Below are 294 nucleotides of genomic sequence, written 5' to 3'. Positions count from 1 at the left end.
CTTGAAACTTTATCCCTATTGATTAGCAATTTCTCATTGTATCTTTCTTCCCCCCAGCCCCTGGCAACCACCATTCTACTCTGATTCTAAGAGTTTATCTATTTTATTAATAGATACCTCATAGACTACTACATGGGATCATGCAGTATTTGTCCTGTGACTGGCTCATTTCGCTTATCATAATGTCTTCAAAGTTCATCCATGTTGTTGCATGTTGCAGGATTTCCTTCTTTTCTAAGACCGAATAATATTTCAGTGTCTGTGTGTGTGTGTGTGTGTGTGTGTGTGTGTGCA

Source organism: Propithecus coquereli, unplaced genomic scaffold (assembly GCF_000956105.1).
Source record: "Propithecus coquereli isolate 6110/MARCELLA unplaced genomic scaffold, Pcoq_1.0 Scaffold516, whole genome shotgun sequence".
Classification (NCBI taxonomy): domain Eukaryota; kingdom Metazoa; phylum Chordata; class Mammalia; order Primates; family Indriidae; genus Propithecus; species Propithecus coquereli.
The sequence above is the reverse complement of the archived record's forward strand: the minus strand, read 5'-3'. Positions refer to the sequence as shown.